This window comes from Phyllobates terribilis, unplaced genomic scaffold, assembly GCF_046119375.1.
Source record: "Phyllobates terribilis strain yellow unplaced genomic scaffold, ASM4611937v1 Scaffold_4__5_contigs__length_816908805, whole genome shotgun sequence".
In the NCBI taxonomy this organism is placed as follows: domain Eukaryota; kingdom Metazoa; phylum Chordata; class Amphibia; order Anura; family Dendrobatidae; genus Phyllobates; species Phyllobates terribilis.
In genome coordinates this window covers 680835723-680863656 of record NW_027362764.1, presented here as the reverse complement: position 1 = coordinate 680863656, position 27934 = coordinate 680835723, and the positions used below count along the sequence as shown (strand labels likewise).

The 27934-nt window shown below is 42.5% G+C and overlaps 9 pseudogenes; all 9 read right to left on the bottom strand.

The window, feature by feature from the left end:
• Positions 1-2535: 2535 nt before the first annotated feature.
• Positions 2536-2654, bottom strand: LOC141267295 (5S ribosomal RNA; annotated as a pseudogene).
• Positions 2655-3577: 923 nt separating this feature from the next.
• On the bottom strand, positions 3578-3696 carry LOC141269069 (5S ribosomal RNA; annotated as a pseudogene).
• Positions 3697-4630: 934 nt separating this feature from the next.
• LOC141270286 (5S ribosomal RNA) lies at positions 4631-4750 on the bottom strand (annotated as a pseudogene).
• Positions 4751-10544: 5794 nt separating this feature from the next.
• Positions 10545-10663, bottom strand: LOC141268465 (5S ribosomal RNA; annotated as a pseudogene).
• A 932-nt stretch (positions 10664-11595) lies between these two features.
• Positions 11596-11715, bottom strand: LOC141267907 (5S ribosomal RNA; annotated as a pseudogene).
• Positions 11716-12336: 621 nt separating this feature from the next.
• LOC141268329 (5S ribosomal RNA) lies at positions 12337-12455 on the bottom strand (annotated as a pseudogene).
• Positions 12456-13439: 984 nt separating this feature from the next.
• On the bottom strand, positions 13440-13559 carry LOC141268449 (5S ribosomal RNA; annotated as a pseudogene).
• Positions 13560-24983: 11424 nt separating this feature from the next.
• LOC141268200 (5S ribosomal RNA) lies at positions 24984-25103 on the bottom strand (annotated as a pseudogene).
• A 1662-nt stretch (positions 25104-26765) lies between these two features.
• Positions 26766-26884, bottom strand: LOC141269932 (5S ribosomal RNA; annotated as a pseudogene).
• Between the last annotated feature and the right edge of the window lie 1050 nt (positions 26885-27934).

The window sequence follows — 27934 nt, the reverse complement described above, 5'->3', positions numbered from 1 at the left end:
CTCAATTGAGAAAACACATTAATATTTAATAAAGTAATGTCTAATACAAGAGTATTGCTTCATTAAATATATATTGCTAAGGAAAAAAATGTTTACATTTTCTGAGTAAACACAACAATTCATTCATTCATTTATTCATTCATTCATTCATTCATACATTCATATATTTATTCATTTTGGTTCAGGAGTATACATTCTTTGATATTATTGGTTTAATAAAGATATAAAAACTTGTTTTTTCAAAATACACTGACACCTATGGGTTGGAAAAGGTAATTACACCTATGACATAAAAATGTTCTCTCATATGGAGAACTTGATTGATACTGAATTATCATCTATTATTGTTTATTATTCCAAACATAATTTATTTTAATATTTTGATAATAATTACATGGATATTACTGATTGCTATGGTACGCTGTGATATTATAGGTTAGGAAAAACTGCCAGATTTGGTATCAGATTAGGGAATGAAGACTTCAATCAAGACATCGCAATTATGAATTCTATCCTAATAAAGACTTTTAATTTTTATAAATCAAAGAGATTCTCAAAAGTTACAAGAAGAAGCAACTGATATCCGGACGTCTCAGAAGGTAACAGGTGTGAATGCTGAGTGTTATAATAGACTGTGTCCATTACATACAATACAATTCACACCACTGATCACCAGGACGGCAGAGGACGATGATCCTATATGTACTGTGTTGTGTTCAAGTTTCATCACGTTCCAGTGGTTTCTTATCACCTGCAACGCTTCAATGAAAGCTGGTGAACAGGTAATACCTGGCATATGTGTCCTGTATATAAAGGACTGAGTACTGGTTATGGTGCTATATAAAGCAGGAAAGTGTCAAGTTAACCCTTGCTTTACTGACCAAAGACGTCACATCTGTTCCAAAAGTGACACGAGACCAGTGCGGACACACGGAAGATTCCAAAGACGATCCAACGTAAGTCCAGGTGACACTGCACAGATATTAAAGCTACATTTCATCCATGGACTTTGTTTTCTTATCAACTGACACACATGATCTTTCTAATAAAGAGTACAGTTTATGGACTGAACAATAATGAGCACAATTATGGACTGTACAATATCTACATGCTGTAATTTATTTCAAAGGAGTTTTCATCTAAAGACTGTGTTATAAAAGAACCAAGGAGAAGACGAGACGATGACCCGATGACATCAGATGATGACGATTGAACCCGCGATTGCTTCAATTTAGATATAGGGAAGTATAATTATACATATTAAATGAATATTAGTCACGTCTTACCATAACATGAATTCACATCATTATATAACAATAATCCGATATTGATACTATTATTACTATTATTATTATTATGGAAATTTAATGATATTGCCAAGGAAGAATTTAAGAAAAAATGATTGATGAATGTATCTTCTTTTGAGAAATTTCAGTTAAAGTCCTTTTATTCTCAAAAAGGGGGAAATGTTAAATGGTTAATTATGGAAATTCATTTGGAATGTTAATCGATAATCATTTTTCTGAGTTCTATGCCTCAGCCATCGTGTCTAGTTGACATGCGCTATTTTTGTGTGTATTTTTGGTTCACTACCATATGTAGAACAGGTGTCCATACGACTGGCTATAAAAGCCCATGGTACAGAAAGGGGGGGCTCTCTTGCTCTGCCCACCCCACAAGACACAGAATCTTCATGCTGAGAAGCAGATGACATGTAGGCCTGGACACATGCTGGACAAAGACATGATCTACCAGCCAGGATCCAAGGAAAGATGGGTGAATCTCAGCAATTAAACAATTAAGCTAATTATGGACAAATGGACAATTACTTTATAACTAATTATTGTATGTACCTGCTGCAATCTGATTCTTTTTAATGGACAATCCAAGAATAAATAGATACATTTTTTTATAAGAATATCGTGATATTGATACTTTGAGAAGTCCTCAGTAGAAAAAGATAATACAGGAAGAGTATTATTTTACAGTCTCCCAGCCAAGTACTAACCAGGCATGACCCTGCTTAGTTTCCGAGATCAGATGAGATCAGGCATGTTCAGGGTGATGTGGCCATAGGCAGAGACACGCCTCTCACTTGCTGCTGAAGGCTAAACCCTTCATCGCGGTAATGTGACAGAAAGAGAAAGTTGGACCCGTAACTTGGGGGCGGAGCGAGACGTCCAGGGGTGAATGAAGGAAGAGGGTGAGATGGTTGCCAGTGACTTTGAGCTGCTCTTCAGGGGGGAGGGTCATGTTGCCTGCAAAGGTCTGCTTAGGGTTAGCGGTGGTTGCCTCCAGCCACGCGGGAGACGCTGGTCCTGGTGAAAAGGAGCCTAGTATTAAAAGTAAAGAAGCAACAATGCTGGAGGCCCACGGTGATCAGAAGGATGCTGGTATTTTGCAGAGATGAAATAGCGCAAGAGAGAAAGCAAATGAAAAAAAGAAAAGAGAATGAATGTGTGCACTTGTGAAAGGGAATGGAAAAAAGGCATAGAAGAGAGTGCCCCCTGCTGGTGGATGGAAGGAAAAAGCAAAAGCCTACAGCACCTGGTATTCCCAGGCAGTCTCCCATCCAAGTACTAAACAGGCCCAACCCTGCTTAGCTTCCAAGATCGGACAAGATCGGGCGTGTTTAGGATGGTGTGGCCGTAGGCAGAGACAAGCCTCTCACTTGCTGCTTTTCCACTTTGAAGTCTGGTTGCCGGATGCCCTTTCCAGTGCTCAGCAAGACCAGGTCCTTTTGTGCTTTCCCTTCTCTTCAATTTTTTTGCTGGCTTCCTTAAAAGGTCTTGTAGACACAATGCCCCACTCAGAGCCGCTGAGCTCACTGATCGGCTGCAGCGCTGTCGACGGAACGTCAGCTTCACGGCCAATGCCACAGGCCGGGAGCAGAGGCGAGACTCACCGGTAGACCCGAGTAGGGTGAGTAGAGCGCGGTTAGTTGCTTTCTAATAGCCTGCAGCCGGGGATTAAATTTTAATGAAAGGGAATAATCTCTTTGACTGTCTGCAGCGCGCCACACCTAGGAAGCGCACTCTCACACACAAGCCAGCATGCACACGTGCTCGCACATGACAACACCCCCTATCTGCCCCTACAACCTCTCCGTCACCATGCGTCAGACTCTCCTGCCTGTTTTATGATTTCAGGGCCTTAGCAGGAATCACTCCCCCCCCTCCCCAATTCCTTCCTTTCCTTCCTTGCACTGAGGTTAGCTCTTTGTCAGCCGTCTGGCTTGGTTACACAAGCTTCTTTGCAGAGAAACATGTTACTTCTACTGGCCCTCGCTAGGCGGCCGGCATCCAAAACCTTCCCTGGGCACCTGCTGTAAGCCTGGCCCCTTCACGACCCCGGGTGCTTTTAATGCCATCATTTCCACACGGCGAGCTGCGGATTCAATAGGCACTCCTACCCGTGGCAAGGAGCTCGGTTTCAGGCCTGCGTGGTAGCGTACTTAACTGCCAACTGGCTCACAGGCCTTGGGGCTTCCATCATCTAAGTTACTTAAGGTCGGTGTCCGGCAAGGCGCCGTTCCATGCTAGACGAGCTGGGCAGTAGGGCAAAACGTCATCAAAATGGTCTACAGCACCTGGTGTTCCCAGGAGGTCTCCCATCCAAGTACTAACCATTCCTGACCCTGCTTAGCTTCCAAGTTCAGATGAGATCAGGCGTGTTCAGGGTGGTGTGGCCCTAGGAAGAGACAAGCCTCTCACTTGCTGCTTTTCTACTTTGACGTCTGGCTGCCGGCTGCCCTTTCCAGTGCTCAGCAAGACCAGGTCCTTTTGTGTTTTCCCTTCTCTTCAATTTTTTTGCTGGCTTCCTTAAAAGGTCTTGTAGACACAATGCCCCACTCAGAGCTGCTGAGCTCACTGATCGGCTGCATCGCAGTCGACGGAACGTCAGCTTCACGGCCAATGCCACAGGCCGGGAGCAGAGGCGAGACTCACCGGTAGACCCGGGTAGGGTGAGTAGAGCGCGGTTAGTTGCTTTCTAATAGCCTGCAGCCGGGGATTAACTTTTAATGAAAGGGAACAATCCCTTTGACTGTCTGCAGTGCGCCACACATAGGAAGCGCACTTTCACACACAAGCCAGCATGCACATGTGCTCGCACATGACAACACCCCCTATCTGCCCCTACAACTTCTCCGTCACCATGCGTCAGACTCTCCTGCCTGTTTTATGATTTCAGGGCCCTAGCAGGAATCACCCCCCCCCCTCCCCAATTCCTTCCTTGCCTTCCTTGCACTGAGGTTAGCTCTTTGTCAGCCGTCTGGCTTGGTTACACAAGCTTCTTTGCAGAGAAACATGTAACTTCTGGTGGCCCTCGCTAGGCGGCCGGCATCCAAAACCTTCCCTGGGCACCTGCTGAAAGCCTGGCCCCTTCACGGCCCCGGGTGCTTTTAACGCCATCATTTCCACACAGCGAGCTGCGGAGTCAATAAGCACTCCAAGCCGTGGCAAGAAGCTCGGTGTCATGCCTGCGTAAAGGCGGCGGGGTAGCGTACTTAGCTGCCAACTGGCTCAGAGGCCTTGGGGCTTCCATCATCTAAGTTACTTAAGGTCGGTGTCCGGCAAGGCGCCGTTCCATGCTAGCCGAGCTGGGCAGTAGGGCAAAACGTCATCAAAATGGTCTACAGCACCTGGTGTTCCCAGGAGGTATCTAATCCAAGTACTGTCCGAGCCCAGCCCTGCTTTGCTTCTGAGATGAGACAAGATCAGGAGTATCCAAGGTGGTATGGCCAGTAGACGCTGCTCGATCCATCGCCCGGCCAGACTTTCTCAGGATCGCTTGGTGGCGAGCAATCTGGCCGTGACGGGGCGGGCTCCGAAAGGTCCATGCAAAGGCTGTGCCGTCCCTACAGGTGTGGTTTGTTTAGCAGTGATTCACCCGCCTCATCAGGTGTCTTCAAAAATGTCTTGGCACCGGGTCTCCTGCAGGCTAAACCCTTCATCACGGTAATGTGACAGAAAGAGCAAGCTGGACCCGTAACTTGGGGGCAGAGCGAGACGTCCAGGGGTGAATGAAGGAAGATGGTGAGATGTTTGCCAGTGACTTTGAGCTGCTCTTCAGGGGGGAGGGTCGTGTTGCCTGCAAAGGTCTTCTGCTTGGGGTTACAGGTGGTTGCCTCCAGCCACCCGGGAGACGCTGGTCCTGGTGAAAAGGAGCCTAGTATTAAAAGTAAAGAAGCAACAATGCTGGAGGCCCACGATGATCAGAAGGATGCTGGTATTTTGCAGAGATGAAATAGCGCAAGAGAGTAAGCAAATGAAAAAAAGAAAAGAGAAAGAATGTGTGCACTTGTGAAAGGGAATGGAAAAAAGGCATAGAAGAGAGTGCCCCCTGCTGGTGGAAGGAAGGAAAAAGCAAAAGCCTACAGCACCTGGCATTCCCAGGCGGTCTCTGTTAAATGGTTAATTATGGAAATTAATTTGGAATGTTAATCGATAATCATTTTTCTGAGTTCTATGCCTCAGCCATCGTGTCTAGTTGACATGCGCTATTTGTGTGTGTATTTTTGGTTCACTACCATATGTAGAACAGGTGTCCATACGACTGGCTATAAAAGACCATGGTACAGAAAGGCGGGACTCTCTTGCTCTGCCCACCCCACAAAACACAGAATCTTCATGCTGAGAAGCCGATGACATGTAGGCCTGGACACATGCTGGACAAAGACATGATTTACCAGCCAGGATCCAAGGAAAGATGGGTGAATCTCAACAATTAAGCTAATTATGGACAAATGGACAATTACTTTATAACTAATTATTGTATGTACCTGCTGCAATCTGATTCTTTTTAATGGACAATCCAAGAATAAATAGATAGATTTTTTTATAAGAATATCTTGATATTGATACTTTGAGAAGTCCTCAGTAGAAAAAAATAATACAGGAAGAGTATTATTTTACAATGGTGAGCAAGCCAGTCCTGTTTTTTTGTTTTTTAAATTAAGTAAGTGAATTTCTTCCGTGAACAAGTGGGGAGTCCTGACGAGCTGAACAGCTGTTGTTCACGTGTCAGTAAATTCACTAGTTTGTCACGAGAAGCAGAAAGGACCTACAGACTGAGGAAAGACAGGAAGCAGAGGTACTAACAAGGAACAGAATCACACAGGAAAAGAATCAGACGAACTGAAGACAGGACGTGCTGATAAAGAGAAGCCAAGGAATCTTAAGGTAAGCAAAATATGGATATAATTTCTTCTTTTGCTAAACAAAGTAATATTAATTTCAAAGTTAATGTAGGAGATGACATAGAAGTTTTGTGGCTCAGTTTATACAAAGAATGTGAATTGCAGAATTTACAGTTAACTTCTAAATTCGTAAATAGAGACAAACAGAAATTGAGAAATATTCTACATTTGGTAGATTTTTTTCATAGTCTTGTGTTAGAGATTTCTAAGCAGGAAAATAGTGTAGAAGTGTCAGACGGTGATACTGATTCTGACTGTAATGTGGAAAATGAACAAGAAGTAAGACACGTGTCTGTAACTGAAGGTGACCTTGGGTCTGACCAAGAGACGGACATACAGAAACCTGACATGGGAGGAGACATGACTGACATACGAGAAACCGATATACTAGGTGATGTGGGAGGAGACGTGAGTGACGTAGGAGGAACGGACGTACAAGAGCCACTTAAAATATCAGAGAATTCTGGATTTACCCAGGCTCAACTCCAAATTAGAATGAGGAAAAATTTGCTGAAATTATACAAAATCATGCCAAAATATGATGTCAAAATCCATGCCTGTAGAAATTCAGAGGCATTTGAGAGCTTCTCTGATAAGTTTGATTTATCCAATGAGGAGAGGAATCAATTATTTAAAATATGGATTCCTGTGACATTGTCCAGACGTTTACATTTAATGCCCTGTGAAAATGACTATCCTAATGGATGGGAAAATGATTCGGACAGATTAAGATATTTGATTTATTGTGTCACAAAGGATTTTCCCAACATAGAAGATCTGCAGAAGCTAAGGATTGGTAGGAAGGAATGTACATATACATTCATGTCCATATTTGAACGGTTGTACAAAGCTCTCATCAAAAATGGAAAAGTACAACATATGATAACAACTTTTGTACAAAAATTCAAATTCCTAAATTCAGTTTCCCAAGTTATGGCATCACAAAAAAATTCATTATTTGAATGTGCGCAGATGCTGGATTTTGTTAGAAAACATGAGAATCGTGAAAAGAAAATAAATCAAGCTAAATTTATAAAACCAGGAAAGGTAAAATCTTACCAAAAGCCAATATCAAACTCTCCTAGACTGAGTCATCCCCATAGTGAACTCTATCAAATACACACCTCTCTTTAGTCAAATCTATGCTACTCATCGATATGAAATGTATGCACAATATTTCTAGAAGAATAATTATTTTTAATTTGGTTCTGATATATACATAAATTTTATAAAATAATATTTTTGGTATTAAGGGGGAAAATGTGTTTTTGATCCTGATTACATAATCACTTTTGATCAATACTTATTTTCCACACATTTTAATAAAGAAGAAATAATAATAAGGTACTATGGTATAATTAAGAAGGGTATTACATGCAAAGTTCCATAATTTAATATTTTTTGGTGGTACAAGGTTATGACAAATATGAAATCATCCAGATAATGGAGATATAAGGGTATTTTTTATGGAGAATATAATTACTCTGCATTTGTCATTAAAATTTAAAGGCCTTATTTTTATTTTTATTCTTATTTTTACTCTTAATTTTATTTTTCATTTTTAAAATTTTATTCTTACTTTATACTTCTTATTTTTCTATTTTTTCATTTTTTAATTCTCATTTGATTTTATTTGAGTTCAATATCTCAATTGAGAAAACACATTAATATTTAATAAAGTAATGTCTAATACAAGAGTATTGCTTCATTAAATATATATTGCTAAGGAAAAAAATGTTTACATTTTCTGAGTAAACACAACAATTCATTCATTCATTTATTCATTCATTCATTCATTCATACATTCATATATTTATTCATTTTGGTTCAGGAGTATACATTCTTTGATATTATTGGTTTAATAAAGATATAAAAACTTGTTTTTTCAAAATACACTGACACCTATGGGTTGGAAAAGGTAATTACACCTATGACATAAAAATGTTCTATCATATGGAGAACTTGATTGATAATGAATTATTATCTATTATTGTTTATTATTCCAAACATAATTTATTTTAATATTTTGATAATAATTAGATGGATATTACTGATTGCTATGGTACGCGGTGATATTATAGGTTAGGAAAAACTGCCAGATTTGGTATCAGATTAGGGAATGAAGACTTCAATCAAGACATCGCAATTATGAATTCTATCTTAATAAAGACTCTTAATTTTTATAAATCAAAGAGATTCTCAAAAGTTACAAGAAGAAGCAACTGATATCCGGACGTCTCAGAAGGTAACAGGTGTGAATGCTGAGTGTTATAATAGACTGTGTCCATTACATACAATACAATTCACACCACTGATCACCAGGACGGCAGAGGACGATGATCCTATATGTACTGTGTTGTGTTCAAGTTTCATCACGTTCCAGTGGTTTCTTATCACCTGCAACGCTTCAATGAAAGCTGGTGAACCGGTAATACCTGGCATATGTGTCCTGTATATAAAGGACTGAGTACTGGTTATGGTGCTATATAAAGCAGGAAAGTGTCAAGTTAACCCTTGCTTTACTGACCAAAGACGTCACATCTGTTCCAAAAGTGACACGAGACAAGTGCGGACACACGGAAGATTCCAAAGACGATCCAACGTAAGTCCAGGTGACACTGCACAGATATTAAAGCTACATTTCATCCATGGACTTTGTTTTCTTATCAACTGACACACATGATCTTTCTAATAAAGAGTACAGTTTATGGACTGCACAATAATGAACACAATTATGGACTGTACAATATCTACATGCTGTAATTTATTTCAAAGGAGTTTTCATCTAAAGACTGTGTTATAAAAGAACCAAGAAGAAGACGAGACGACGACCCGATGACATCAGATGATGACGATTGAACCCGCGATTGCTTCAATTTAGATATAGGGAAGTATAATTATACATATTAAATGAATATTAGTCACGGCTTATCATAACATGAATTCACATCATTATATAACAATAATCCGATATTGATACTATTATTACTATTATTAAATTATGGAAATTTAATGATATTGCCAAGGAAGAAGGAAAGAAAAAATGATTGATGAATGTATCTTCTTTTGAGACTTTTCAGTTAAAGTCCTTTTATTCTCAAAAAGGGGGAAATGTTAAATGGTTAATTATGGAAATTCAATTGAAATGTTAATCGATAATCATTTTTCTGAGTTCTATGCCTCAGCCATCGTGTCTAGTTGACATGCGCTATTTGTGTGTGTATTTTTGGTTCACTACCATATGTAGAACAGGTGTCCATACGACTGGCTATAAAAGCCCATGGTACAGAAAGGGGGGGCTCTCTTGCTCTGCCCACCCCACAAGACACAGAATCCTCATGTTGAGAAGCAGATGACATGTAGGCCTAGACACATGCTGGACAAAGACATGATTTACCAGCCAGAATCCAAGGAAAGATGGGTGAATCTCAACAATTAAACAATTAAGCTAATTATGGACAAATGGACAATTACTTTATAACTAATTATTGTATGTACCTGCTGCAAACTGATTCTTTTTAATGGACAATCCAAGAATAAATAGATACATTTTATTATAAGAATATCGTGATATTGATACTTTGAGAAGTCCTCAGTAGAAAAAAATAATACAGGAAGAGTATTATTTTACAGTCTCCCATCCAAGTACTAACCAGGCCCAACCCTGCTTTGCTTCCGAGATCATATGAGATCGGGCGTATCCAAGGTGGTATGGCCAGTAGAAGCTGCTCGATCCATCGCCCGGCTAGCCTTTCTCAGGATCGCTTGGTGGCGAGCAATCTGGCCGTGACGGGGTGGGCTCCGAAGGGTCCATGCAAAGTCTGTGCCGTCCCTACAGGTGTGGTTTGTTTAGCAGTGATTCACCCGCCGCATCAGGTGTCTTGAAAAATGGCTCAGCGCAGGGTCTCCTGCAGGCTAAACCCTTCATCACGGTAATGTGACAGAAAGAGCAATCTGGACCCGTAACTTGGGGGCGGAGCGAGACGTCCAGGGGTGAATGAAGGAAGAGGGTGAGATGGTTGCCAGTGACTTTGAGCTGCTCTTCAGGGGGGAGGGTCGTGTTGCCTGCAAAGGTCTTCTGCTTGGGGTTACCGGTGGTTGCCTCCAGCCACGCGGGAGATGCTGGTCCTGGTGAAAAGGAGACTAGCATTAAAAGTAAAGAAGCAACAATGCTGGAGGCCCACGGTGATCAGAAGGATGCTGGTATTTTGCAGAGATGAAATAGCGCAAGAGAGAAAGCAAATGAAAAAAAGAAAAAAAAATGAATGTGTGCACTTGTGAAAGGGAATGGAAAAAAGGCATAGAAGAGAGTGCCCCCTGCTGGTGGATGGAAGGAAAAAGCAAAAGCCTACAGCACCTGGTATTCCCAGGCAGTCTCCTATCCAAGTACTAACCAGGCCTGACACTGCTCAGCTTCCGAGATCAGACAAGATCAGGCATGTTCAGGGTGGTGTGGCCGTAGGCAGAGACAAGCATCTCACTTGCTGCTTTTCTACTTTGAAGTCTGGCTGCCGGATGCCCTTTCCAGTGTTCAGCAAGACCAGGTCCTTTTGTGCTTTCCCTTCTCTTCAATTTTTTTGCTGGCTTCCTTAAAAGGTCTTGTATACACAACGCCCCACTCAGAGCCGCTGAGCTCACTGATCGGCTGCAGCGCTGTCGACGGAACGTCAGCTTCACGGCCAATGCCACAGGCCGGAAGCAGAGGCGAGACTCACCGGTAGACCCGGGTAGGGTGAGTAGAGCGCGGTTATTTGCTTTCTAATCGCCTGCAGCCGGGGATTAACTTTTAATGAAAGGGAACAATCCCTTTGACTGTCTGCAGCGCGCCACACCTAGGAAGCGCACTCTCACACACAAGCCAGCATGCACACGTGCTCGCACGTGACAACACCCCCTATCTGCCCCTACAACCTCTCCGACACCATGCGTCAGACTCTCCTGCCTGTTTTTTGATTTCAGGGCCCTAGCAGGAATCACCCCCCCCTCCCCAATTCCTTCCTTGCCTTCCTTGCACTGAGGTTAGCTCTTTGTCAGCCGTCTGGCTTGGTTACACAAGCTTCTTTGCAGAGAAACATGTTACTTCTGCTGGCCCTCGCTAGGCGGCCGGCATCCAAAACCTTCCCTGAGCACCTGCTGAAAGCCTGGCCCCTTCACGGCCCCGGGTGCTTTTAACGCCATCATTTCCACACGGCGAGCTGCGGAGTCAATAAGCACTCCTAGCCGTGGCAAGGAGCTCGGTGTCAGGCCTGCGTGAAGGCGGCGGGGTAGCGTACTTAGCTGCTAACTGGCTCAGAGGCCTTGGGGCTTCCATCATCTAAGTTACTTAAGGTCGGTGTCCGGCAAGGCGCCGTTCCATGCTAGCCGAGCTGGGCAGTAGGGCAAAACGTCATCAAAATGGTCTACAGCACCCGGTGTTCCCAGGAGGTCTCCCATCCAAGTACTGTCTGAGCCCAACCCAGCTTTGCTTCCGAGATCAGACGAGATCGGATGTATCCAAGGTGGTATGGCCAGTAGACGCTGCTTGATCCATCGCCCGGCCAGCCTTTCTCAGGATCGCTTGGTGGCGAGCAATCTGGCCGTGACGGGGCGGGCTCCGAAGGGTCCATGCAAAGGCTGTGCCGTCCCTACAGGTGTGGTTTGTTTAGCAGTGATTCACCCGCCGCATCAGGTGTCTTCAAAAATGGCTCGGCGCAGGGTCTCCTGCAGGCTAAACCTTTCATCGCGGTAATGTGACAGAAAGAGCAAGCTGGACCCGTAACTTGGGGGCGGAGCGAGACGTCCAGGGGTGAATGAAGGAAGAGGGTGAGATGGTTGCCAGTGACTTTGAGCTGCTCTTCAGGGGGGAGGGTCGTGTTGCCTGTAAAGGTCTTCTGCTTGGGGTTACTGGTGGTTGCCTCCAGCCACGCGGGAGACGCCGGTCCTGGTGAAAAGGAGCCTAGTATTAAAAGTAAAGAAGCAACAATGCTGGAGGCCCACGGTGATCAGAAGGATGCTGGTATTTTGCAGAGATGAAATAGCGCAAGATAGAAAGCAAATGAAAAAAAGAAAAGAGAATGAATGTGTGCACTTGTGAAAGGGAATGGAAAAAAGGCATAGAAGAGAGTGCCCCCTGCTGGTGGAAGGAAAGAAAAAGCATAAGCTTACAGTACCTGGTATTCCCAGGTGGTCTCCCATCCAAGTACTAACCAGGCCCAACCCTGCTAAGCTTCCGAGATGAGACGAGATCAGGCGTGTTCAGGGTGATGTGGCCGTAGGCAGAGACAAGCTTCTCACTTGCTGTTTTTCTACTTTGAAGGCACAGACAAGCCTCTCACTTGCTACTTGTCTACTTTGAAGGCTGGATGCCGGATGCCCTTTCCAGTGCTCAGCAAGACCAGGTCCTTTTGTGCTTTCCCTTCTCTTCAATTTTTTTGCTGGCTTCCTTAAAAGGTCGTATAAACACAACGCCCCACTCAGAGCCGCTGAGCTCACTGATCGGCTGCAGCGCTGTCGACGGAACGTCAGCTTCACAGCCAATGCCACAGGCCGGGAGCAGAGGCGAGACTCACCGGTAGACCCGGGTAGGGTGAGTAGAGCGCGGTTTGTTGCTTTCTAGTAGCCTGCAGCCGGGGATTAACTTTTAATGAAAGGGAACAATCCCTTTGACTGTCTGCAGCGCGCCACACCTAGGAAGCGCACTCTCACACACAAGCCAGCATGCACACGTGCTCGCACGTGACAACACCCCCTCTCTGCCCCTACAACCTCTACGTCACCATGCGTCAGACTCTCCTGCCTGTTTTATGATTTCAGGGCCCTAGCAGGAATCACCCCCCCCCTCCCCAATTCCTTCCGCACCTTCCTTGCCTTCCTTGCACTGAGGTAAGCTCTTTGGCAGCCGTCTGGCTTGGTTACACAAGCTTCTTTGCAGAGAAACATGTTGCTTCTGCTGGCCCTCGCTAGGCGGCCGGCATCCAAAACCTTCCTTGGGCACTTGCTGAAAGCCTGGCCCCTTCACGGCCCCGAGTGCTTTTAACGCCATCATTTCCACACGGCGAGCTGCGGAGTCAATAAGCACTCCTAGCAGTGGTAATGAGCTCGGTGTCAGGCCTGCGTGAAGGACGGCGGGGTAGCGTACTTAGCTGCCAACTGGCTCAGAGGCCTTGGGGCTTCCATCATCTAAGTTACTTAAGGTCGGTGTCCGGAAAGGCGCCGTTCCATGCAAGCCGAGCTGGGCAGTAGGGCAAAACGTCATCAAAATGGTCTACAGCACCCGGTGTTCCCAGGAGGTCTCCCATTCAAGTACTGTCCGAGCCCAGGCCTGCTTTGCTTCCGAGATCAGACGAGATCGGCCGTATCCAAGGTGGTATGGCCAGTAGACGCTGCTTGATCCATCGCCCGGCCAGCCTTTCTCAGGATCGCTTGATGGCAAGCAATCTGGCCGTGACGGGGCGGGCTCCGAAGGGTCCATGCAAAGGCTGTGCCGTCCCTACAGGTGTGGTTTGTTTAGCAGTGATTCACCCGCCGCATCAGGTGTCTTCAAAAATGTCTCGGCGCAGGGTCTCCTGCAGGCTAAACCCTTCATCGCGGTAATGTGACAGAAAGAGCAAGCTGGACCCGTAACTTGGGAGCGGAGCGAGACGTCCAGGGGTGAATGAAGGAAGAGGGTGAGATGGTTGCCAGTGACTTTGAGCTGCTCTTCAGGGGGGAGGGTCATGTTGCCTGCAAAGGTCTTCTGCTTGGGGTTACCGGTGGTTGCCTCCAGCCACCCGGGAGACGCTGGTCCTGGTGAAAAGGAGCCTAGTATTAAAAGTAAAGAAGCAACAATGCTGGAGGCCCACGGTGATCAGAAGGATGCTGGTATTATGCAGAGATGAAATAGCGCAAGAGAGAAAGCAAATGAAAAAAAGAAAAGAGAATGAATGTGTGCACTTGTGAAAGGGAATGGAAAAAAGGCATAGAAGAGAGTGCCCCCTGCTGGTGGAAGGAAGGAAAAAGCAAAAGCCTACAGCACCTGGCATTCCCAGGCGGTCTCTGTTAAATGGTTAATTATGGAAATTAATTTGGAATGTTAATCGATAATCATTTTTCTGAGTTCTATGCCTCAGCCATCGTGTCTAGTTGACATGCGCTATTTGTTTGTGTATTTTTGGTTCACTACCATATGTAGAACAGGTGTCCATACGACTGGCTATAAAAGCCCATGGTAGAGAAAGGGGGGGCTCTCTTGCTCTGCCCACCCCACAAGACACAGAATCTTCATGCTGAGAAGCAGATGACATGTAGGCCTGGACACATGCTGGACAAACACATGATTTACAAGCCAGGATCCAAGGAAAGAGGGTGAATCTCAACAATTAAGCTAATTATGGACAAATGGACAATTACTTTATAACTAATTATTGTATGTACCTGCTGCAATCTGATTCTTTTTAATGGACAATCCAAGAATAAATAGATACATTTTTTTATAAGAATATCGTGATATTGATACTTTGAGAAGTCCTCAGTAGAAAAAAATAATACAGGAAGAGTATTATTTTACAATGGTGAGCCAGCCAGTCCTGTTTTTTTGTTTTTTAAATTAAGTAAGTGAATTTCTTCCGTGAACAAGGGGTGAGTCCTGATGAGCTGAACAGCTGTTGTTCACGTGTCAGTAAATTCACTAGTTTGTCACGAGAAGCAGAAAGGACCTACAGACTGAGGAAAGACAGGAAGCAGAGGTACTAACAAGGAACAGAATCACACAGGAAAAGAATCAGACGAACTGAAGACAGGACGTGCTGATAAAGAGAAGCCAAGGAATCTTAAGGTAAGCAAAATATGGATATAATTTCTTCTTTTGCTAAACAAAGTAATATTAATTTCAAAGTTAATGTAGGAGATGACATGGAAGTTTTGTGGCTCAGTTTATACAAAGAATGTGAATTGCAGAATTTACAGTTAACTTCTAAATTGGTAAATAGAGACAAACAGAAATTGAGAAATATTCTACATTTGGTAGATTTTTTTCATAGTCTTGTGTTAGAGATTTCTAAGCAGGAAAATAGTGTAGAAGTGTCAGACGGTGATACTGATTCAGACTGTAATGTGGAAAATGAACAAGAAGTAAGACACGTGTCTGTAACTGAAGGTGACCTTGGGTCTGACCAAGAGACGGACATACAGAAACCTGACATGGGAGGAGACATGACTGACATACGAGAAACCGACATACTAGGTGATGTGGGAGGAGACGTGAGTGACGTAGGAGGAACAGACGTACAAGAGCCACTAAAAATATCAGAGAATCCTGGAATTACCCAAGCTCAACTCCAAATTAAAATGAGGAAAATTTGCTGAAATTATACAAAATCATGCCAAAATATGATGTCAAAATCCATGCCTGTAGAAATTCAGAGACATTTGAGAGCTTCTCTGATAAGTTTGATTTATCCAATGAGGAGAGGAATCAATTATTTAAAATATGGATTCCTGTGACATTGTCCAGACGTTTACATTTAATGCCCTGTGAAAATGACTCTCCTAATGGATGGGAAAATGATTCGGACAGATTAAGATATTTGATTTATTGTGTCACAAAGGATTTTCCCAACATAGAAGATCTGCAGAAACTAAGGATTGGTAGGAAGGAATGTACATATACATTCGTGTCCATATTTGAACGGTTGTACAAAGCTCTCATCAAAAATGGAAAAGTACAACATATGATAACAACTTTTGTACAAAAATTCAAATTCCTAAATTCAGTTTCCCAAGTTATGGCATCACAAAAAAATTCATTATTTGAATGTGCGCAGATGCTGGATTTTGTTAGAAAACATGAGAATCGTGAAAAGAAAATCAAGCTAAATTTATAAAACCAGGAAAGGTAAAATCTTACCAAAAGTCAATATCAAACTCTCCTAGACTGAGTCATCCCCATAGTGAACTCTATCAAATACGCAGAAGATTTCATATATGTTATAAGCCATATCAGTGCAAAGATCCATCTCTCCACAGAATAAGTTAATTCTCAGTCAGAACTGTGATTCTCTAAAAAGGAAAATGGCTGAAACTGAATGACAGAGACAGGTGAGACGACCAACTCACAGTGACGTCATGGAATGTGGACAGAAGAACAGGCAGTTCTCTGAGGTTTTGAAGGATAGAAAAATGTCTTTCCTAAATAGGGCGTTCCTGGAGATATTTGAGAGAGACAGAAGATTTGGTTTAGGGAGTGGCTAAGGAAAAACTGTAATTATAATGTTGTATCAAAATGTAATACAATGTCTCAATATTTATTTATAATCTTATACAGTAAAATTGTAGTTACATAGTTTCTAATAGTTCATATATATATATATATATATATATATATACACTTGTCTAAGTAGAGATTGCGTATAATTGTATTTATATATACGTTTATAAAATATATATATATTAATTAATAAATTAGAACTTCATATATATAAATTAAAGTAGCAATATTTTGAATTACATTAGAACCAACCAATATATGTATAAGATATTTAAATAATTCTGTTTCTGTATGAATTTGATATTTAATTTTATTTTCTTATATTTCCTTAGAGTTTTCATTCCAAAGCAGGATTTGATCAAAGAACTCTAAAATGGATTTATTTCTTTATTCACACAGGAAGTGAAAAAATTGCATGATTTTATGTGTATAACATTTTAAAATAATAACAATATATCTAGTTGAACTATAATATATATGTAATACTTATTAATTCTTTTGTGTTGCTAATATTTTCTGTGCAATAAGTGTTCGTGCAAATTAAAGTAGCTTTACAGCATGACGTGTGACAGCTGCGGCCTTTGAACTTTGAGCTAATAGTATAGGATCCCATTCATTCTATTTTCAACTGATGTAACTTAAGACCGGGCAGCCAGTGAAAAAAGAATCTAAGACAAGAGTTTTTTCAAGTGTCTGAAATTCCAGTGACTTACTCTCATATTATATAATATGTACTTGGGGAATATTCAAAGAAATATAAAGACATTCAATTGATATGGCAATGCGCATTAATAAATTGGGATACAACAATTTTGGGTTAAATATATATATATATATCTAAAACTTCTTAAGTGGAATGTTTGAGTTGAACAGATCTGTGAATGTCAGAGTGAAGGTGACAGATGAGTAAATCAGCAGCTGCTAAGTGTGATTGATGTGACAGAGGCCTCGTATGTTTGTATGTTTGAAAAAAAAAATGTTTCTTTATATGAAGGTACAAAAATATATTTAATTCTGAGGAAATTATAATACATAATTAGGTATTATCTACATATATATATTTCTATATTTCTTTAATAATTATTATTTCTTGATTTAACTAATAGTGGATAAGGGCAACCACACATCAAAATCAGGGGAGGAGTCCTGAGGAGATAATTTGCATATTCCCACTGCATTTTGGGGTAAGTGAAGAGTCCGGCGCGCGCATTTTGAAGCTTTTTTTTTAAGCTTTTTTCACTGTTTTCAGAACATTAACAGTAAGAACATGGAAGAGTCCAGGAGCCATTTGGTGAGCTGCATATCCTGCTACATGTTCACAGACTTGCCAGTGGAAAAGCCAAACTTCACATGCCAGAAATGCAAGCTTGTGTCCCTGTTGGAGGAAAAGTTGCGAAATCTAGAAGAGAGGTTAACTACCTTGAAAATCATTAAGGAAGGTGAAGAGTTCTTAGACAGAGCAGAATTATCTCTTCATGATTCAGAAAGAGAAGAAATTTGAACTGCACCTGACGAAACAGAGGAATGGAAGCATGTGACCCACAGAAGCAGGAGGATCGAGAGGCAGTCAGCACCCATACTGCTCAGGAACCAGTACCAAGCTCTCACGCAGGAGAACCATGAAGAAATACAGCAAAATAAGACTTTGCCAGCAATGAATAACCTTGTAAGCCCTCAGAATCCTCCTGGATGGAGAAAGAAGAATGTTGTGGAGAAAAAACGGAGAGTGGTGGTCATGGGGGATTCCCTGTTAAGAGGAACAGAGGCCGCTATCTGCAGACCAGACATAACCTCAAGAGAAATGTGCTGTCTTCCAGGAGCAAAAATTAAAGATGTGTCTGACAGGATATCAAGACTCTTCAGACCTACAGATCACTACCCATTCCTGCTAATACATGTGGGGACAAATGACACCGCAGGAAAGGACCTGGAAACCATCTGCAGTGACTTTGAAGACTTAGGCAAGAAAGTGAAAGAATTGGGAGCGCAGGTGGTCTTCTCATCCATCCTACCAGTGGATGTCCATGGAACAATGAGGTGGAATAAGATTCTACAGGTGAACAACTGGCTACGTCGATGGTGCCGTCAACAAGGATTTGGATTTCTGGATCACGGAATGAATTACCTATACGATGGACTACTTGCTAGAGATGGGGTGCACCTTACGAAGACTGGAAAACATGTATTTGGAAGTCGCCTTGCTACACTCATCAGAAGAGCTTTAAACTAGAACAATGTGGGAAGGGAAGCAAAAGGCCAGAAAAAGCCATACAGCTGACAAATACTATTGAGATCTCTGCTACTGGAAGTGGAAAGGAAGAACAAAGACAAAACAATTTAAATAATAAAAATATGGGAGGAAGAGAAACCAATCACAAACTAAAATGTTTTTATACAAATGCACAAAGCATGGGCAACAAACAAGGAGAATTAGAACTACTAGTGCAGGAAAAGGAATATGATGTCATTGGAATCACTGAAACTTGGTGGAACGATAAACATGATTGGAATAAAAGGCTAAAAGGATACAACTTATTTGCAAGAAACAGACTTGATAAACGAGGAGGAGGTGTTGCATTGTATGTTAGAAAAGCGTATATCTGCACAGAGATTGAAGCTTCAGAGACTGGGAGTTCTGTGGAAACTGTTTGGGTAAGAATACAAGGAGAGAACAACGGAAAGGACACCATTGTAGGCATTTACTACAGACCACCTGGGCAAGCTGAAGATATGGATGAACTCTTTATGTATCAAATGACCAAGTTCTCCAAAAAATATGACGTAGTGGTCGTGGGAGATTTCAACTATCTAGACATTTGTTGGGAATCTCTCTCAAGTAAAACTAACAGGTCAAGCAAATTCTTATCCTCTCTTGCTGACAAGTTTATCTTCCAAAAGGTAAGGGAGAAAACAAGGGGATCTGCTACTTTGGATCTAATCCTTATAAACAGGGAGGAAATGATTGAGGAGGTAAAGGTGGCTGGGACCCTAGGAGGCAGCGATCATGCTATTATAGAATTTTGGATAACTAGAGGAGGAAGACATGTGAAGACTCAAACTTCAAGGTTAGATTTTAGAAAGGCAGATTTTAAGAGACTCAGAAAGAGAATAGGAGGGATCCAATGGCTGGATGTCCTTAAGGACAAAAATGTCCAGGAAGGATGGGAAATTTTTAAAAATGAGATTCTCAAAGCACAATCGTTAACAATCCCGAAAAGTAGGAAGAATGGGAAGCATTTAAGGAAACCAGGATGGATGAACACAGAACTTAAACACATGCTAAAAAGAAAGAAAGAAATGTTTATTAAATGGAAAGAGGGAGGCATATCTAAAGAAGATTATAATGCAGTCTGCAGATCCTGCAGGGCACGTATCAGGTTAGCTAAAGCTGACAATGAATTAAGGCTTGCAAGAGATGTTAAAAGCAATAAAAAAGGATTTTGGGGGTATGTCAAAAGTAAAAGAAAAGTCAAAGATGCTATAGGATTTTTACAGGATGAAAATGGAGAAATGGTAAGAGAGGATGTTGAGAAGGCCGAACTTTTTAATTCCTATTTTGCATCTGTTTTCTCTCAAAAAGAAAATGTAACATCAACTGATCTTCACTGTCCTTTTAAAGGAATAGAGGAATCCAAGTTATCTGTAAACAGAAAGATTGTGAGGGAATATTTAGCTAACATAAATGAGTTCAAGTCTCCAGGTCCAGATGAATTACACCCCAGAGTACTGAAGGAGATCGTAGAAGAAATTTTAGAACCACTCTCCATAATCTTTGAAAATTCTTGGAGAACAGGAGAAGTCCCAGAAGACTGGAGAAGAGCAAATGTTGTTCCTATCTTCAAAAAGGGGAAGAAGGTGGACCCTGGGAACTATAGGCCGGTGAGTCTGACTTCTATACCAGGAAAGATCTTTGAACAAATTATTAAACAACATGTATGTAAGTACATGGATAAGAATGAAGTGATTAACCAGAGTCAGCATGGGTTTGTAACTAACAAGTCATGTCAGACTAACTTAATTTCCTTCTATGACAGAATCACTGACTGGGTGGATCAGGGAAATGCTGTAGATATAGTATATCTTGACTTCAGCAAAGCATTTGACAAAGTATCTCACACCATCCTTATTGAAAAAATGACCAAGTATGCAATGGACCAGGCAACTGTTAGGTGGATTCATAACTGGCTTAGTGATCGGACTCAAAGGGTGGTTGTAAATGGCTTCACATCCAGCTGGATGAATGTCTCAAGTGGGGTACCACAGGGCTCTGTCCTGGGACCTGTATTGTTCAACATCTTTATCAATGATTTAGATGAAGGAATTGAGGGTAAACTGATTAAATTTGCTGATGACACAAAGCTAGGAGGGATAGCTAATACTAGAGAAGAGAGAGAGAGGATTCAAAAAGACCTAAATAAACTGGAGCAGTGGGCAGCAACCAACAGAATGTTTTTTCACATGGAAAAATGCAAAGTACTACATCTGGGCAATAAAAATGAAAAAAGCATATACAGAATGGGAGGTATAGAGCTAAGCAACAGTACATGTGAAAAAGACTTAGGTATACTAATAGATCATAGACTGAACATGAGTCAACAGTGTGATGCAGCAGCAAAAAAGGCAAATACAATTCTGGGATGTATTAACAGAAGCATACAGTCTAGATCACGTGAAGTCATTATCGGTCTTTACTCCTCTTTGGTCAGACCTCATCTGGAATACTGTGTACAGTTTTGGGCACCACATTTTAAAAAAGACATAGACAAACTGGAGCAAGTTCAGAGAAGAGCGACCAGAATGGTGACTGGTCTGCAAACCATGTCCTATGAGGAACGGTTGCAGGATTTGGGAATGTTTAGCTTGCAAAAAAGAAGACTGAGAGGAGACTTAATAGCTGTCTACAAATATGTCAAGGGCTGTCACATTGTAGAAGGATCATCTTTATTCTCATTTGCACAAGGAAAGACTAGAAGCAATGGGATGAAACTAAATGGGAGGAGACACAGATTAGATATTAGAAAAAACTTTTTGACAGCTAGGGTGATTAATGAGTGGAACAGGCTGCCACGAGAGGTGGTGAGTTCCCCTTCAATGGACGTCTTCAAACAGAGGCTGGACAGACATCTGTCTGAGATGATCTAGTGAATCCTGCTTTGAGCAGGGGGTTGGACCAGATGACCCAGGAGGTCCCTTCCAACTCTACCATTCTATGATTCTATGAAAATGGTTTACAAAGCAAATTTATATTTAGAATAATTTTCCACATGATAATATTCTTGAATAACTATAATATTATTTTTAATGGTTACCTAAATAGGTACACACCTCTCTTTAGTCAAATCTATGCTACTCATCAATATGAAATTTATGCACAATATTTCTAGAAGAATAATTATTTTTAATTTGGTTCTGATATATACATAAATTTTATAAAATAATATTTTTGGTATTAAGGGGGAAAATGTGTTTTTGATCCTGATTACATAATCACTTTTGATCAATACTTATTTTCCACACATTTTAATAAAGAAGAAATAATAATAAGGTACTATGGTATAATTAAGAAGGGTATTACATGCAAAGTTGCATAATTTAATATTTTTTGGTGGTACAAGGTTATGACAAATATGAAATCATCCAGATAATGGAGATATAAGGGTATTTTTTATGGAGAATATAATTACTCTGCATTTGTCATTAAAATTTAAAGGCCTTATTTTTATTTTTATTCTTATTTTTACTCTTAATTTTATTTTTCATTTTTAAAATTTTATTCTTACTTTATACTTCTTATTTTTCTATTTTTTCATTTTCATTTTTTAATTCTCATTTGATTTTATTTGAGTTCAATATCTCAATTGAGAAAACACATTAATATTTAATAAAGTAATGTCTAATACAAGAGTATTGCTTCATTAAATATATATTGCTAAGGAAAAAAATGTTTACATTTTCTGAGTAAACACAACAATTCATTCATTCATTTATTCATTCATTCATTCATTCATACATTCATATATTTATTCATTTTGGTTCAGGAGTATACATTCTTTGATATTATTGGTTTAATTAAGATATAAAAACTTGTTTTTTCAAAGTACAGACACCTATGGGTTAGAAAAGGTAATTACACCTATGACATAAAAATGTTCTATCATATGGAGAACTTGATTGATAATGAATTATTATCTATTATTGTTTATTATTCCAAACATAATTTATTTTAATATTTTGATAATAATTAGATGGATATTACTGATTGCTATGGTACGCTGTGATATTATAGGTTAGGAAAAACTGCCAGATTTGGTATCAGATTAGGGAATGAAGACTTCAATCAAGACATCGCAATTATGAATTCTATCTTAATAAAGACTTTTAATTTTTATAAATCAAAGAGATTCTCAAAAGTTACAAGAAGAAGCAACTGACATCCGGACGTCTCAGAAGGTAACAGGTGTGAATGCTGAGTGTTATAATAGACTGTGTCCATTACATACAATACAATTCACACCACTGATCACCAGGACGGCAGAGGACGATGATCCTATATGTACTGTGTTGTGTTCAAGTTTCATCACGTTCCAGTGGTTTCTTATCACCTGCAACGCTTCAATGAAAGCTGGTGAACAGGTAATACCTGGCATATGTGTCCTGTATATAAAGGACTGAGTACTGTTTATGGTGCTATATAAAGCAGGAAAGTGTCAAGTTAACCCTTGCTTTACTGACCAAAGACGTCACATCTGTTCCAAAAGTGACACGAGACCAGTGCGGACACACGGAAGATTCCAAAGACGATCCAACGTAAGTCCAGGTGACACTGCACAGATATTAAAGCTACATTTCATCCATGGACTTTGTTTTCTTATCAACTGACACACATGATCTTTCTAATAAAGAGTACAGTTTATGGACTGAACAATAATGAGCACAATTATGGACTGTACAATATCTACATGTAATTTATTTCAAAGGAGTTTTCATCTAAAGACTGTGTTATAAAAGAACCAAGAAGAAGACGAGACGACGACCCGATGACATCAGATGATGACGATTGAACACGCGATTGCTTCAATTTAGATATAGGGAAGTATAATTATTCATATTAAATGATTATTAGTCACGTCTTACCATAACATGAATTCACATCATTATATAGCAATAATCCGATATTGATACTATTATTACTATTATTATTATTATGGAAATTTAATGATATTGCCAAGGAAGAAGGAAAGAAAAAATGATTGATGAATGTATCTTCTTTTAAGAAATTTCAGTTAAAGTCCTTTTATTCTCAAAAAAGGGGGAAATGTTAAATGGTTAATTATGGAAATTCATTTGGAATGTTAATCGATAATCATTTTTCTGAGTTCTATGCCTCAGCCATCGTGTCTAGTTGACATGTGCTATTTGTGTGTGTATTTTTGGTTCACTACCATATGTAGAACAGGTGTCCATACGACTGGCTATAAAAGCCCATGGTACAGAAAGGGGGGGCTCTCTTGCTCTGCCCACCCCACAAGACACAGAATCTTCATGCTGAGAAGCAGATGACATGTAGGCCTGGACACATGCTGGACAAAGACATGATTTACCAGCCAGGATCCAAGGAAAGATGACAAGCCTCACACTTGCTGCTTTTCTACTTTGATGTCTGGCTGCCGGCTGCCCTTTCCAGTGCTCAGCAAGACCAGGTCCTTTTGTGCTTTCCCTTCTCTTCAATTTTTTTGCTGGCTTCCTTAAAAGGTCTTGTAGACACAACGCCCCAATCAGAGCAGCTGAGCTCACTGATCGGCTGCAGCGCTGTCGACGGAACGTCAGCTTCACGGCCAATGCCACAGGCCGGGAGCAGAGGCGAGACTCACCGGTAGACCCGGGTAGGGTGAGTAGAGCGCAGTTAGTTGCTTTCTAATAGCCTGCAGCTGGGGATTAACTTTTAATGAAAGGGAACAATCCCTTTGACTGTCTGCAGCGCGACACACCTAGGAAGCGCACTCTCACACACAAGCCAGCATACACACGTGCTCGCACGTGACAACACCCCCTATCTGCCCCTACAACCTCTCCGTCACCATGCGTCAGACTCTCCTGCCTGTTTTATGATTTCAGGGCCCTAGCAGGAATCACCCCCCCCTTCCCCAATTCCTTCCGCACCTTCCTTGCCTTCCTTGCACTGAGGTTAGCTCTTTGTCAGCCGTCTGGCTTGGTTACACAAGCTTCTTTGCAGAGAAACATGTTACTTGTGCTGGCCCTCGCTAGATGGCCGGCATCCAAAACCTTCCCTGGGCACCTGCTGAAATCCTGGCCCTTCACGGCCCCGGGTGCTTTTAACGCCATCATTTCCACACGGTGAGCTGCGGGGTCAATAAGCACTCCTAGCCGTGGCAAGGAGCTCAGTGTCAGGCCTGCGTGAAGGGCGGCGGGGTAGCGTACTTAGCTGCCAACTGTCTCAGAGGCCTTGGGGCTTCCATTATCTAAGTTACTTAAGGTCGGTGTCCGGCAAGGCGCCGTTCCATGCTAGCCGAGCTGGGCAGTAGGGCAAAACGTCATCAATATCGTCTACAGCACCTGGTGTTCCCAGGAGGTATCCCATCCAAGTACTGTCCGAGCCCAGCCCTGCTTTGCTTCCGAGATCAGACGAGATCAGGCGTATCAAAGGTGGTATGGCCAGTAAACGCTGCTCGATCCATCGCCCGGCCAGCCTTTCTCAGGATCGCTTGGTGGCGAGCAATCTGGCCGTGACGGGGCGGGCTCCGAAGGGTCCATGAAAAGGCTGTGCCGTCCCTACAGGTGTGGTTTGTTTAGCAGTGATTCACCCGCCGCATCAGGTGTCTTCAAAAATGTCTCGGCGCAGGGTCTCCTGCAGGCTAAACCCTTCATCGCGGTAATGTGACAGAAAGAGCAAGCTGGACCCGTAACTTGGGGGCGGAGCGAGACGTCCAGGGGTGAATGAAGGAAGAGGGTGAGATGGTTGCCAGTGACTTTGAGCTGCTCTTCAGGGGGGAGGGTCGTGTTGCCTGCAAAGGTCTTCTGCTTGGGGTTACCGGTGGTTGCCTCCAGCCATGCGGGAGACGCTGGTCCTGGTGAAAAGGAGCCTAGTATTAAAAGAAAAAAAGCAACAATGCTGGAGGCCCACGGTGATCAGAAGGATGCTGGTATTTTGCAGAGATGAAATAGCGCAATAGAGAAAGCAAATGGAAAAAAGAAAAGAGAATGAATGTGTGCACTTGTGAAAGGGAATAGAAAAAAGGCACAAAAGAGAGTGCCAACTGTTGGTGGAAGGAAGGAAAAAGCAAAAGCCTACAGCACCTGGTATTCCCAGGCTGTCTCCCATCCAAGTATTAACCAGGCCTGATCCTGCTTTGCTTCTGAGATCACATGTGCTCAGGGTGGTGTAGCCGTAGGCAAGCACAAGCCTCTCACTTGCTGCTTTTCTACTTTGAAGTCTGGCTGCCGGATGGCCTTTCCAGTGTTCAGCAAGACCAGGTCCTTTTGTGCATTCCCTTCTCTTCAATTTTTTTGCTGGCTTCCTTAAAAGGTCTTGTAGACACAACGCCCCACTCAGAGCCGCTGAGCTCACTGATCGGCTGCAGCGCTGTCGACGGAACGTCAGCTTCACGGCCAATGCCACAGGCCGGGAGCAGAGGCGAGACTCACCGGTAGACCTGGGTAGTGTGAGTAGAGCGCGGTTAGTTGCTTTCTAATAGCCTGCAGCCGGGGATTAACTTTTAATGAAAGGGAACAATCCCTTTGACTGTCTACAGCGCGCCACACCTAGGAAGCGCACTCTCACACACAAGCCAGCATGTACACGTGCTCGCACGTGACAACACCCCCTATCTGCCTCTACAACCTCTCCGTCACCATGCGTCAGACTCTCCTGCCTGTTTTATGATTTCAGGGCCCTAGCAGGAACCACCCCCCCCTCCCCAATTCCTTCCGCACCTTCCTTGCACTGAGGTTAGCTCTTTGTCAGCCGTCTGGCTTGGTTACACAAGCTTCTTTGCAGAGAAACATGTTACTTCTGCTGGCCCTCACTAGGCGGCCGACATACAAAACCTTCCCTGGGCACCTGCTGAATGCCTAGCCCCTTCACGGCCCCGGGTGCTTTTAACGCCATCATTTCCACACGGAAAGATGCGGAGTCAATAAGCACTCCTAGCCGTGGCAAGGAGCTCGGTGTCAGGCCTGCGTGAAGGCGGCGGGGTAGCGTACTTAGCTGCTAACTGGCTCAGAGGCCTTGGGGCTTCCATCATCTAAGTTACTTAAGGTCGGTGTCCGGCAAGGCGCCGTTCCATGCTAGCCGAGCTGGGCAGTAGGGCAAAACGTCATCAAAATGGTCTACAGCACCCGGTGTTCCCAGGAGGTCTCCCATCCAAGTACTGTCTGAGCCCAGCCCTGCTTTGCTTCCAAAATCAGACAAGATCAGGCGTATCCAAGGTGGTATGGCCATAAGATGCTGCTCGATCCATCGCCCGGCAAGCCTTTCTCAGGATCGCTTGGTGGCGAGCAATCTGGCCGTGACGGGGCGGGCTCCGAAGGGTCCATGCAAAGGCTGTGCCGTCCCTACAGGTGTGGTTTGTTTAGCAGTGATTCACCCGCCGCATCAGGTGTCTTCAAAAATGTCTCGGCGCATGGTCTCCTGCAGGCTAAACCCTTCATTGCGGTAATGTGACAGAAAGAGCAAGCTGGACCCGTAACTTGGGGGCGGAGCGAGACGTCCAGGGGTGAATGAAGGAAGAGGGTCAGATGGTTGTCAGTGACTTTGAGCTGCTCTTCAGGGGGGAGGGTCGTGTTGCCTGCAAAGGTCTTCTGCTTGGGGTTACCGGTGGTTGCCTCCAGCCACGCGGGAGACGCTGGTCCTGGTGAAAAGGAGCCTAGTATTAAAAGTAAAGAAGCAACAATGCTGGAGGCCCACGGTGATCTGAAGGATGCTGGTATTTTGCAGAGATGAAATAGCGCAAGAGAGAAAGCAAATGAAAAAAAGAAAAGAGAATGAATGTGTGCACTTGTGAAAGGGAATAGAAAAAAGGCATAGAAGAGAGTGCCCCCTGCTGGTGGAAGGAAGGAAAAAGCAAAAGCCTACAGCACCTGGCATTCCCAGGCGGTCTCTGTTAAATGGTTAGTTATGGAAATTCATTTGGAATGTTAATCGATAATCATTTTTCTGAGTTCTATGCATCAGCCATCATGTCTAGTTGACATGCGCTATTTGTGTGTGTATTTTTGGTTCACTACCATATGTAGAACAGGTGTCCATACGACTGGCTATAAAAGCCCATGGTACAGAAAGGGGGGGCTCTTTTGCTCTGCCCACCCCACAAGACACAGGATCTTCATGCTGAGAAGCAGATGACATGTAGGCCTGGACACATGCTGGACAAAGACATGATTTACGAGCCAGGATCCAAGGAAAGATGGGTGAATCTCAACAATTAAGCTAATTATGGACAAATGGACAATTACTTTATAACTAATTATTGTATGTACCTGCTGCAATCTGATTC